Raw genomic sequence first — 12,559 nt, 5'->3', positions numbered from 1 at the left:
CAAAAATGTCTCCTTGCAAGCTCAGCTCTGTCTCCTGCACCAGGGAGAGCCACATCCATGGACTCCATCAATTCCATCTCTTCCAGGCCTCCTTTCCATCCCTCCTGCATTCACACCCTGCCTCTCTCATCAGGAACTGCTCCCAGCCGTGCTCAGCTCCCCTCTGAGGATGGACACAGAGATAACACAAACAGCTCAGCAATCCCTGCTGCCAGCGGAACCAGTTCCTCGAATCCAGACAAAACCAAACCGGGCAAAGTTCAGAGCTCAGGGGTGGTGCTGGAGCCACCACTGCCTGTGAGGGAGGAGAGGAGCTGCTCTTCAGGTCTCAGCACGGTCACACACTGCTGCTTTCTGCATTTCCAGCCTGAATTCCCAGTGCAGATGGATGGGGATAAGAATTTAGCGTCATTCAGCACATGCCAGTGCTGTATCAAAGGAGATTTCCCAGCAGAGATCCAACTGTAGCTCCCCTGGGCACTGATTTAGATTTTTCTCAGTCCTCCCTCCTCAGAATTATGAGGTTGGAGATCCAAACTCTTCAAAAGATTTGCAGCTTGAAGAGTCTTAAAATCTTTTAGCAAAGGGGTTTATTCTCTTTATTGATTACCCTGGCACCAAGAAATCACCAAAAACGTGCCCAGCGTGATGCTCTTGCTTTACCTCTGGTATTTCCATCCCTCATGGCACTCCTGGAGGGGGAGAGAAGCTGGACAGCATCACCAGGAGAGGGAAATCTCCAATTTCCAGCTTCCATCCCAATCCCAGCCCATGCCTGGAGTGTGACAGGTTCCTTTCTGCTAAGGGTGAATTAAAGCCAAGGGCCCTCATTTCTCAGCAAACACAGTTGCTAGAAGAGCTTTAAAGCAGTCAATAAATGCACTTCAATTAAGCACTGCAGGGAGGTCGGATTTCTTGTTTTTCCTGTTTCACCAGCAAGTTTCAAGACAGCCTCATAATGAACCCTGGGAGCACAGCTCGTTACAGCATCAGAGAAATTGCAAAATTACAGCAAACTTTGGGTTGTTATGTTCTCTGGTGTTGTTGGGTTCCCAGGGTGAGGTCAGAGATGAGAGTCAAAGATTTCAGAAGGATGATTTATTATTATATTGTATTGTGTTATATTATATTGTGTTGTATTATGTTATATTGTATTGTGTTGTATTGCATTATATTATATTATATTATATTATATTATATTATATTATATTATATTATATTATATTATATTATATTATATTATATTATATTATATTATATTATATTATATTATATTATATTATATTATATTATATTATATTATATTATATTATATTATATTATATTATATTATATTATATTATATTATATTATATTATAATGTTCCATTGCATTGTATTATATTATATTATATACTAAAACTACACTAAACTATAGAGAAAGGATACAGACAGAAGGCTAAAAAAGAAGAAAATAAAAACCCGTGGCAGACTCACAGAGTCTGACACAGCTGGACTAGGATTGGTCATTAATTAAAAATAATTCACATAGAACTAGTTAAGGATGCACCTGTTGGTGAGCAACCTCCAGCCCACGTTCCAAGCAATCAGATAATTATTGTTTACATTTCTTTTCTGAGGCTTCTCAGCTTCTCAGGAGAAAAATCCTGGCAAAGGGATTTTTCAGAAAATATCACAGTAGCAATGTTCTTGTAGCTGCACTCGCTAAAGGGAAAAAAAAAATCAAAGAGGAAGGAACGTGTCTCAAAATGCAGGAATTTCATCCCAAATGCCTTGGTGCCAGTGACAGGACTCCCATGGTTTCAGAGGGCTGGGGATCAATACTAATGTGTGGAAAATTAAATGACTCAAACTGCTGTCTGCAAACAGATGGCAGAGGAAAAGTGGTGAAACAAATCTTCCCTTGTGAGGAAGACACCTAGCAGAGTCATGACCTCCCTGAAGAAACAGAGATAAACAAAGCAGCTAAAAGCTGGAAAAATCCTCAGACAGAAAATCAAATCACGGAAAAAAAAAGGAAAAAACGCCAAAAATCCCTAGAGACTAAAAAAAAAAAAAAGTCCCTAGTAAAACTAAAACCAAAACCAAAAGTCAATAACAGAACATAGGAGCTGAAGAAGAGAAACCAACAACAAAAGTCAAATACACCTCAGAGTTAATCAAATATAGTCATAAGAAAAGTAATATCCAGACCACAAAGAGACACCTTAGATCTCACTGATCAAGAATATCCCATGACTGCCCCAAAAGACCAGCTAAAAAATCTTTTACACTAAGAACTCAAACAATTTCCAAATACAGAGCCAAGGACTCTTTTCAATCCCTTTCTCTGAGACTCCGTGAATCTAAGATTATTTTATATATATATATATAGATATGTAGATATCTATACATACATATATATGTATATATATATAGATATATACCTCTCTATATACATGATATACATATGTGTGTGTATATTTATCTATATCTATCTATGTACATACATTTAGATACATGTATATGTATAAGCAATTTCCAAATACAGAGCCAAAGACTCTTTTCAATCTAAGTTTATTTTATATATATATATTTTACATATATCTATATCTATATCTATATCTATATCTATATCTATGTATGGACTGAACCCTCTGGTGTTTGTGGATTAATTTTCCTGACACTCAGATAAATCCCATGTTTCCAAGGGGATCTGTGTTCCCTCATTCCCTCCCTCAATGCCTGCACACATCCCTTGTCTCCACAGGTTCCTTGGGCTGCTCCAGGCACTGGAGCCATCTGTGCATTGCAAAGGGAGAAAGGGGAAAAACCACAATTAATTCCCCAAATTTTATCCTTTAGAGTGTGGATCCCTCAGCCCACCCTGCAGTGGCCGCTGATCCCAGCCCATCACCTCAAACCCCAGCAAACACCTGCAGAACCCTTTCTGTCACCTGGCTGAGGCTGTTGCTCTGAATTTCCGCCCATTCCAATCCCAAACTCTCTTTTAATCCCATAAAATCTGCAGGTGCTGAGTGTTGGAGTGGGCAGGGAGAGCTCCCTGCAGAGAACAGCAGCTCACAGAGTGGTGGTACCACACAAATTAGCACAAAATCCCATTTTTGGGGGGCCTGGGGGTGTCACAGAGCCTCTGGCACATCGGAGAGGTTGTTCAGGGTGTTGGGAATGACAGGAGGGCTCCAGTCCTTTTCCATGTGCACAGGGACTGAATAATTCACCAAAAAATCAGCTGGCCAGCGTGGAAATAATGTGAAATTACCTGAGCCCTTAGGTATTACATTAAGTGGATCTCTAGGGGAGGATGTGGATTACTGCAGCTGAATAGAGCCCTTATTTATCAGCTGGAAAAGCTAAATGTCATTTCCTTTCCTTTCCTCCATGGTTTCCCTCCCCACATCCCCGTTTCTGGCGAGCAGGAGGTGCAGACAGTGTAGGAACATGTGCTTGATTGTTTAAATCACCAGAGCTGTTACTTGGGGCAGGGAGGGGGGAGAAGAAATTAAGATTTCTGCTGGTTTCCTGGGGAGAATTACAGGGCTAGGAAACATAAAACACCGAGGAAAGGAAATGGGTTGTGGAGCACCTGGGCTCTGATTTGACATCCCAGAGTCCCAGCTCAGGGAGGGAATTTGTGCATTCTCATCTACTGTGGTGCTTAATAGGAACCAGGATCAAGCTAATCTAATATTCCTATTCCATACTTTATAAAGCAAGACTGCATTAAGAAGGGTCATTTTTTTTTACTCCTAAATGAAGTTTGAATACTGTTAAATTAAGTTCTACTAATAAAGAGCCTTTGCTTTTTTACTAATTTGCCTCTGGAGTCTCAAGGGCTGTTGACCTAAAGATAAATATCAGAGCAGTTCAGCTATCTATTATGTGCTCTGCTAATGATGTCAACAAGTTAATTCTAATATCAACATGCCAGGACTTAGCTTGGGCTAAGAGGGGGAAAAAAAGCTTTTTTTGTAGTAAAAAGCTCAAGACACCCAGGTGGTTTTCCCTGTCTCTGGCACTGGATAATTGTAGGGATATTCTCCTTCTGCAATAACTGAGATGGACCTAAACCCTGCTGAATTCAGACTTGAAGAGAAGAGGAAATGGTTCTGACCATTTGGGATGTCAGGATAAATGGTTATATTTGGGAATATCAGGATAAATGGTTATATTTGGGAATATCAGGATTAATGGTTGTATTTGGGAACGTCAGGATCCCCAGTGTCTGTCCATGAGGAAGGATGAGTGTGGCACTTGGCTTTGCTGCTGACTCCAGCTTTTCTCCCCCAGCTTCTCCAGGTGCTCTCTGAGCATCTCCTGCACATTTCTGCTCACCTTGCCAGAGGTCAGGGATGCTCTGAGCTCCTCACCACCCTCTGGTTTCCAAACCCTTTTAATTCCATTCCGTGATTCCAGCTAGGCCCCATCAAAAGGCACCTGAATGCAGCTGTTGGTCTCTGTGACTACACAAGATGTGAAATTCCATCCCAGTTTCCAGCTCCAGGCTGGACAAACCCCAGGCAGGCTCCTTCCCCCTCTGCACATCCCACTGCCCATGGGGACAAACCCAGACTGCAGGGACAGCAGGGACCAGGACTTTTGGGTGATTCTGAGGTCACCTCCCCATCTTTCCATCCCTGACCTGAGTGCATGGCTTTACCTTACCTTGCAGAGGTGCCTTGAGGACAAAATAATTCCATATTTCAGGGCATGGCAGCGGGGCTGGCTAATTCCAGCTCTGCAGGGAGCGGGGACAGAGCTGCCCATTGACTCATGTGGGATTTACAATGAGCCCTTATCCATTTTAGGGATTTACAATGAGCCCTTATTCATTTTACATTGGCCCTGAGCAGCCATCTGAGGATAGCAGGGCCTGACTATTAATTCCTCAGTGGGTAAACAATCAGCATCCCTGTTAGAGTGGAGTAAATTAATGGGGGTAGCCAAGGCAACCCCAGTGTGGCTCCTGGGGTGCCTTCATGGGCTATTTGCAGGCTATGAAAAGAGCTGAGTGCATTTGCTCTCAATTTTCTTTTTATTTTTTTTTGTGCTCCTCCATAAAGGAAAAGCTTTCCTGGACAACCAGGCAGCGAGGATAAAGTAAATAGCTTTTCCCAGAAAGCCAACCTTGACTTTGTTATAATTGCCGTGTAAATATAATCCCACTCATCAATTAAATGCTGCTCTCCAGGGCTGGAACATTATCCATGTTCATGGGGATGGAATCCCTGTCAACTCTGGCTCCCCATTCATGGGCATTAGCCTTGGCAAGGAGAAAGTGATTGCTTGAATAAATTCAGCTGCCACCTCCAGAACCCCTGGATCAGCTGACAAGCCCCAGTCTGGCTGCAAGAGATGCTCAGAAATATGTTAGCATGGAAATCCTAAATATTCAGCCCTCAGCGGGGAGTTCAGGTGGGTTATTGATAAATAGAAATAGCTCAGACCTTGCTGACCCCTTGGTCCTACAGGTGATACTGAGGAAAGTTGGGTTTTTTTGAAAAGTGTTTGAGCAAGAAGAATTCTGAATTTCACTAACAAATATGTTGCTATGGAAATCCCAAATATTAAACAGGGGGTTGAGATGGGATATTTAATAATTAGAAATAGCCCAGCCCTTGCCAACCTCAGAGCTGACCCCTTGGTCCTACAGGTGTTAGAAAAAGAAAATTGGGGTTTTTTCCCAAAAGTGTTTGAGCAAGAAAAATTCTGAATTTCCACCTTCAAAAATGTTACCATGGAAATCCTAAATATTCTACAGGGGCTTGAGATGGGATATTGATAAATAGAAATAGCCCAGCCCTTGCCAGCCTCAGAGCTGACCCCTTGGTCCTACTGAACCCCTGGTCCCTATTCTCAGGCGTTACTGAGGAACAGAATGTTGGGGTTTTTTCCCAAAAGTGTTTGAGCAAGAAAAATTCTGAATTTTCCCCACATCCATAATTCCAGGTCCCGTATTCCTTGCAGATCTCTCCCATAACCTCCCGCTGCCTGTGCCCATCCTCTGCAGGGGGGTTACATGATTTTTGTGCTGTCTGGATGCAGGCGGTTGCACACGCCAGAGGGCAGTTGCTAATTAATAAAATGCTAATGAAGGGCTCGGCAGCAGCCCATGCCCTGGGGGTGCCCTGTGCCCCTGTCCCTGCCCAGCCAGCACCTGACCCCTGCCTTTATGTCCTTGTTCTGTGTGACTGAACATGGTGAATAATTCAGAGCAGCTCCGCGGCTCTGCTGTTCCCCCAGCACGGTTGGAAACTTTACAACCCCAAACACAACCTGGGGGTGGATTTCCCTCTGGGGCAGCTGTTCAACAACAGCCAACACCCCCCTGCAGCAGGTCAGCACCAGGGCCAACGTCTGTCCCACCTCATTAGGCTGGAGATGAATTCCTGGCCCCGTGCTGGCAGAGCAGCCCAAGAGCCTGGTGCTGGGGCTATAAAGAACTCCTGGTTTATAAAAATGGGTTTAAAATCTCAGTGTTTTTCACAAAGGAGGAGAAACTGAGCTCCATGGAGCTTAGTGGACATTGTCTGTGCTGGGGGCATGTAGAACTCCTGGTGTTTAAAATCTGTATTTTTCACACAGGAGGAGAAACTGAGCTCCATGGAGCTTAGTGGATATTATCCATGGATATTGGGGTGCTGGAGTGACCCCAAAGAAAAACAATTGAGATGGAGAAGGGTCTGGAGCACCAGGAGAGGCTGAGGGAGATGGGAAAGGAGCTGTTGGGTTAATGGTTGGACTCAGCAAGATCAGAGGTCTTTTCCAACCTCAACCCTTCTGTAACTCTGTCCTAAAAGCAGCTTTGGGGCAGGAATGTTGTTCTGAACAACTTTTGTTCCAGAAAGCAGCGTTGGAGCACTTGGGCACTGCTTCCCTTGGTGGGAAATGACTGGGAAATAGGGCAGGAGGTGGGGTCAGGGTCAGGTGTGTATTGGACACGGGATGGACACAGGATGGGTGCAGATTGGACACGCTATGGACACGGGTCGGACATGGGATGGAAATGGGAGGGATACAGGATGGGTGCAGGATGGACACAGATGGATATGGGATGGACACGGAAGACGTGGATGGACACAGATGGACATGGGTTGGACACGGGATGGACACAGGATGGACACGGGATGGATACAGATGGACATGGATGGACATAGGATGGACACAGATGGGCGTGGAGGAACATGGGATGGACACAGGATGAACATGGGTTGGAAATGGGATTTACACAGGTTGGACACAGGATGGACGCGGATGGACATGGATGGACAAGGGATGGACACAGGATGAACATGGGTCAGACATGGGATGGACACAGATGGGCATGGGCATGGATAGACACAGGTCACATACAGATGGACACAGATGGACACAGGTTGGGCACAGAGGGATATGGGATGGACATGGATGGACACGGGACAGGTGCAGGATGGACATGGATGGACATGGGTTGGAAATGGGATAGGACACAGATGGACACAGGATGGACATAGGTTGGAAATGGGATAGGACACAGATGGACACAGGATGGACATGGATGGAGATGAATGGACACGGGATGGACACAGATGGACAAGGGATGTACATGGATGGACACGGATGGATATGGCTGGACACGGACGGACACGGGACGGGCACGGGACGGACAGGGATGGAACCGGACGGACACGGATGGACCCGGACGGACACGGACGGACAGGGACGGACAGGGATGGACCCGGACGGACACGGACGGACACGGACGGACACGGGACGGGCACGGGCGCTCCGGCGCTATCCCTTCAGCACCACGGCGGCTCCGCAGCCCCGAGCGGGAGCGGCTCCGGCAGCGCGGGAGGGAAAGCCCGGCATCCCCCGGTACCCCCCGGCACCCCCCGGCATCCCCCGGCATCCCCCGGCACCCCCGGCATCCCCCGGCATCCCCCGGCATCCCCCGGCACCCCCGGCATCCCCCGGCATCCCCCGGCATCCCCCGGCACCCCCGGCACCCCCCGGCACCCCCCGGCATCCCCCGGCATCCCCCGGCACCCCCCGGCATCCCCCGGCATCCCCCGGCCCCGGGGAGCAGCTCAGCCCCCGCCCCGCAGAGCCACACAAACAACAAAAAAACCTTCTCGCGGTTCAGGTTTCCTGTGGGTTGGGGCTGGAAAACAAATTAACCTAAGAGGATTTGGGGAATTCGAGCCGGCAACAAAAGACAAGGTGGAAGTGTCTGAGTTCTGAAAATGTGCCCAAGGCCCCCAGTGGAAAATCCTCTCTCTGAATGCTCTTGCTAAGCCCTTCCATCAGCACTAAAAGAATGCAGAGAAAAGGTAGAAAAGGTGCCTTTTTTTGCTGCAGAAAAGGTTACCTGGAGATTATTTCCAGTAAAATATTGGTTATGCTTTCTCATCAAAATAATATTTCTGTTCATAGAATTATTTCAGAAGAAAACTTAGAAGACATTTAATCTGTGGATCTAATCTGGTAATTTAATAAAAATCATCATTAGGTTTGATGAAGGTTGGAATTAATTTGTCCAAGACATATCTCTTGAACATTAATAATTAATTTTGGGCTGAGACTGTTTCTTAAAATCATGGAATGGTTTGGGTTGGAAGGGACCTTAAAGTTCATGCCAAGAGAGAGGGAATTTCTGAACACTGGTGGAAAAGTTTGCTTAAAGGCCTGGATTTCTGTTCCTCTGGTAGTTTGTCATTTACTTTTGTCAACTTTCAAGTCTTTGTGCTGAACAAAGCAAAGAATTGTGCGGAATAGATGAGGAATTATTAAAAAAAAAGAAAATCTCCCATCAAGAAGGGCTGAGAAACAGGAGCAGGGAAATGTTCTTGCCACACAAAGCACCCTCAGATCACGAGCACAAAACCTCAACATTTCCTGTGCTCCAATCCTATCTTGGTACACTTTAAAAATCCTAATTTTTAAGATCTCTAAATGTTGTGTATTCAGTGTTGTGTATTGTGTGCCTTGCAGTGACTTCCAGAAAGGTGTGAGACAATCTTATCTACATCAATAATCTGCATTTTATTTATTCTGTGTTTCAAAACACAAGAATAATTTCATGCTTTGTTGGTTTGGTGATGGGATCTGATTTGGGCTATCAGATAAGTGCTGTAAAAGCCTCAGGTGCCTTTCCTGAACGCTCCAACAATCTCTGCCTGCTCACCCAGGAGCCCTGGGACCAAGGGCAGCCCGTCCTTGGCTCCACAGCCAGAAAATCAAACAGAGACAGCTCAGGCTGCTCAATCCTCACTAAAAACTTTAATTCTCCTGTTTTCCACCATCCCAGAGGTGCCCTGGGTGCTTCACCCTCAGATGGAGCAGGGAGTGCTCCTGGCTCTGAATTCCTGCAGGGATTTTTGGGGGCTCCTGAGCACAGGGGAGAGCCAGAGACACAGAGCTGAGATTTCATCAGCACCCACCAAACTCAGTGGGAATATCCTCAAAAAAACAAGGAAAACCTTCCCAGTAGAGTGACATTTTCCAGCTCCACAACCCCACCTCTCCTTGCTCTTTGTTGTAAATCATTTATCACTTTTTCTGAAGAATTAAAAAGAAAAAACAAACCCTGCAAAAGGCCACATCTGGCCTGAAGAATAACAATGAAGATGGGAAAAAAACCCCTCATGGAGCAGAACAAAAAGGGCCTGAGCAGCTCTGAGCAGAGGCTGCCACATGCCAGCCCTCATGCCCATAATAAATCTGCATTTGATCGTGAGTTCTAAGTCCTTAAGCACATTGTAGAAATGGGACAAATCCTCTTTGGGAATTTACTGACTTAAAAAAAAAGGAAAAGCAACATAATTCCATTTATTTTAACATCATTAGATGCTGGAAAAGAATCCCTGATCATATCATGGGGTGTGTTTCTGTTATTATCTGTGTGTTTTAAGGCTTGATTGCTGGGACAAAAAGGAGTCTTGTGCTGTGGAATTGTGTGGGAAATCAGCTGGAGGGAGGAATAAAAAACAGTTCCTACTTTGCACTTTTTTCCCCCAATAAAGTCTAAGCTATTTATTGTCAGGATAACAGCACTCAGCTTGGATGGGGCAGTGCTGCTGGAAAATGGGGGTTTTCTGCTCTCTGTTCCTGTGTCCATGAAGGAAAATAAAGTAAAATCTGATGTATCCTATCATTCAGTATCAGCAGCATGGTTTGGGGATTGGCTTCCCCAAAAATTAACCCAAAAACTCCCCAAATTCCAACTAAACCCAAACTAAACAATAAACCAAAATTCCTCCACATCCCCAGGTTCTGCTGGATGGGGAATTTTGCTGCTGGCTTTCAGACCCAACCCAAAAACTCCCAAAAAACCCAACTAAACCCCAACTAACGAATGAACCAAACCCATCCACATCTCTAGGTCCTGCTGGATGGGGAATTTTTCTGCTGGATCTCACACCTGACCCAAAAAATCCTGAAAACCAACTAAACCCCAACCAACCAACAAACTAAACCCCCTCCACATCTCCAGATCCTGTTGGACTGGGAATTTTGCTCCCACACCATCCGAGCCAGGAGTTAACTCAGGCACAAGAGGCACAAGGAGTTTGTCTGCTTTTAATATGACCAAAATAGAATTAAACCACTTCTCCCTTCCCTCATTTTTCTCCGCAAGATCCCTCTGGGAAGCTCTTTTATCACTTTTTTCGCTTAACCCCTTCAGCTCCGGAGCTGAGCTGAGGCACAGGGCTGGCCTGAGGGATGATCCAGGAGAAAAGGTTGTCCCTGTCCTTGCTGGGGTGGGTGTGCTCTGCCCAGCAGGCAGTGTCCTCTCCTGAGGGTCCCAGTTCTCCCTGGTCCAGTGGCTCCCTGGCTCCCTGACAAGGTCTGGATCATCAAAGCTCTCCTTGCCCTTTGTCGGATCTCAGGATCTCAGTCCTGAGGTGCCGAGCCACCGAGACCGCCCTTGGGGGGCTCGGGAGTCCTGGAATGTTCCAGAAGTGTCTGGTGGCTGGACTTTGACCCTACACAGGAGACAACACCTCTATGAGGATAGGAGGGTTTCACCGGGGTGAATGGTGAAGGGATTGGTTAATTAGAGGGTGAGACACAGGGTTTAGGATTTCTGTACAGGGGGGTTTAGAGAAGTAAGATGGAGGAATTGGGGCGTGTCCTGTCCTTCTTCTTCTTCTTCTTCTCCTCCATCTTCTTTGGTGATGGTGGCACTTTGGGATTGGTTATTACTGAAAGTGCACCGGGTAATAAGAATAAATGGTATTGGGGAAAAATGATAAATATTGTACACGTAACAATGGGTATAAAGATAGGTGACCGCCCGGAGGGCAGCACAGTGTGCTCATGGCTGGCTGCTGAGCAGAGCTCTGTCGGGCTGAAAGAACATCTTTTAGATAAACAATTAATAAACATAAAAACAGAAAGAAGAACTGAAGCCTCTTCTCGTCCTTCGATACGCGGGCTGCCCCAAGGCCACCCCGGGCCTTTCCAGGCCCTTCAAACAGCCAAAAAACCAACAGCCCTTTGGATGCCATCATCTGTATTTGCATTTCGTGGCACCCAGAACAAGCAAATTCCTTTAAAGTCCAATTTGTGCTTTGTAGAAATGCCAAAATGGGGGGTAGAAAAAACTGCTCAGGAAATGGAGAAATCTCTGGGCTCTTAACAAACATTAAACTCCTGATAAAAAACCATGACAAATTCATTCTCTGCTGACCCAGGTCACCTTTGAACAGACACAAAGTTCTTTACCACTTTGCCAATTCCCCCATTCTTTCAGAGGCCAGGTTTGTGTTTTATTCTGGGGTTTTTTTTTGCTTGTTTATCTCCTAATCTTTGGGTAAATTGCAGCATCTGAATCTGGCCATTGTAGAAAGGGGTTCAAAGCTTCTCACTTAATTCATAGCCAAGGTTTCCTTTTCCTCAAATCAGGCAACTCTTCATTTATTTTTTCTGTGTTATGATTTAGATTTTCAGGGTCACTTTGGACCAGTAGTGACAATATTCCAATAAATAATAATTTATACCACCAATGCTCCCATTCATTCCAGGATTTTGCAGTGGGGGACTGAACCTCTGTAGATGTGGTGGAAGGCTTGGAAATATCCATTGGCCACATTATCATTCCTTGAAAATGGAATCCTTAAATAAACAGCTGGGGCTGGACTCAAAAAATCAGAATTTTCCTCACCAGCAGAGGACAGAGAGGAGAATGCACCCAGGACTCCCAAAGGGTGAAAATTGGGGCTGAGATTTCTCTGCCTTCATGGGGATCACACACATCCTTACTCACAGAGAAAAATGGAATTCAGAGCAGCTGGAGACCGGAAAGATTTGGTTCTTTTACTAATTATTTAAATCCTGTTTCTGTTAATATTATATATATTATATAATATATATGATATATCTAAAATATACAATATATAATATAATATATAATATATATTATATAATATATAATACTATATAATAATCATAGAATATAAAATAATATATATAAGATATAAGATATAATATGTATATTTATATACTCTATATAAAATATTATATTCTACAATATTATATATTCTATATAAATTATATTCTATATAAAATATTGCAGT

The 12,559-nt window shown here is 44.8% G+C and overlaps 1 protein-coding gene across 2 annotated transcripts in view; it reads right to left on the bottom strand.

Moving 5' to 3' along the window:
- The window catches only part of KCNJ16 (potassium inwardly rectifying channel subfamily J member 16), a 30,153-nt gene extending 21,908 nt beyond the window's left edge, over window positions 1-8,245 (bottom strand). Inside the window, exon 1 of one of the 2 annotated variants that reach the window (XM_005495411.4) lies at window positions 8,110-8,245. The gene's annotated coding sequence lies outside the window, so the exon portion shown is untranslated. Of the gene's footprint in view, window positions 1-4,664; window positions 5,164-8,109 lie in introns of those variants that run through there. The other variant, XM_074555034.1, reaches the window with a different exon arrangement.
- Window positions 8,246-12,559: the final 4,314 nt, after the last annotated feature.

Source organism: Zonotrichia albicollis, chromosome 19 (genome assembly GCF_047830755.1).
Source record: "Zonotrichia albicollis isolate bZonAlb1 chromosome 19, bZonAlb1.hap1, whole genome shotgun sequence".
Lineage (NCBI taxonomy): Eukaryota > Metazoa > Chordata > Aves > Passeriformes > Passerellidae > Zonotrichia > Zonotrichia albicollis.
The sequence above is the reverse complement of the archived record's forward strand: the minus strand, read 5'-3'. Positions and strand labels throughout refer to the sequence as shown.